The sequence below is a fragment of the Arachis ipaensis genome, chromosome B10 (assembly GCF_000816755.2).
Source record: "Arachis ipaensis cultivar K30076 chromosome B10, Araip1.1, whole genome shotgun sequence".
NCBI lineage: Eukaryota > Viridiplantae > Streptophyta > Magnoliopsida > Fabales > Fabaceae > Arachis > Arachis ipaensis.
This window is the reverse complement of record NC_029794.2, coordinates 130,145,739-130,146,563: the sequence shown is the minus strand read 5'-3', so window position 1 is coordinate 130,146,563 and position 825 is coordinate 130,145,739.

The following is an 825-nucleotide window of genomic DNA, read 5'->3' as shown; positions in this document are numbered from 1 at the left end:
TTTGGCTATTGGGTATCTTTTTCGGAGTTATTCCATATTGGTAACAGAACATTCCTAGTTCTCATTTTTCAGTAATAGTTTTCTGTTTTATTTTTTGTTGTATTTTAGTATTTATACATATTTTTATACCTGTTTGTACTATTATATTATGTATTTGTCTAAAAGTCAATAAATTATAAAGAATTTGTGTTCTAAATTGTGTTTGTAATTTTTGTTAATCTTTTTTAGAGAATAATTTTGATAAAGCTTCCACAAACCTTTCTTTTCAAAAAGGTGCATGCACATCATCTCTAATCATAATTTTTGATATAAAAATATTTTTATACCATTTATAATTAGACATAGTTAGACATCTTAAATTAATTAATTGGGTTTCTATATGTTAACTATTTTTAAGAAAAAAAAATTATAACATTTTAGAGTTATAAATGAACTTGTATTAAGTTTGTGTGTTAAGCTTTAACGTAAGTATATATATCTTGATCATTAAATTGAATAAATACACATAATTACATAATTACGTATTAACATATACATAGAAAGAGGGGTACATAGAAAGAGAGGGAGGGGAGGGGGAAGGAGAGAGAGAGAGTGGTTTCTTAGTTTTTTGATAGGGTTTAGTTTCTTACTTGGTTTAATTCTTAAATATAACATTTATGAAAGTTTCAATTTGTAAGTTAGAATGGTTTAGATTATATTAGATTATGATAACATTCAAAAAGATTTCATGTCATTTTAAGATTTTTTTTTTATCTCTGCATTTATATAAACTTCACTTGAAAGTTAGAGTAGTTTATATTACATTAGATTATGGATAAAATCTAA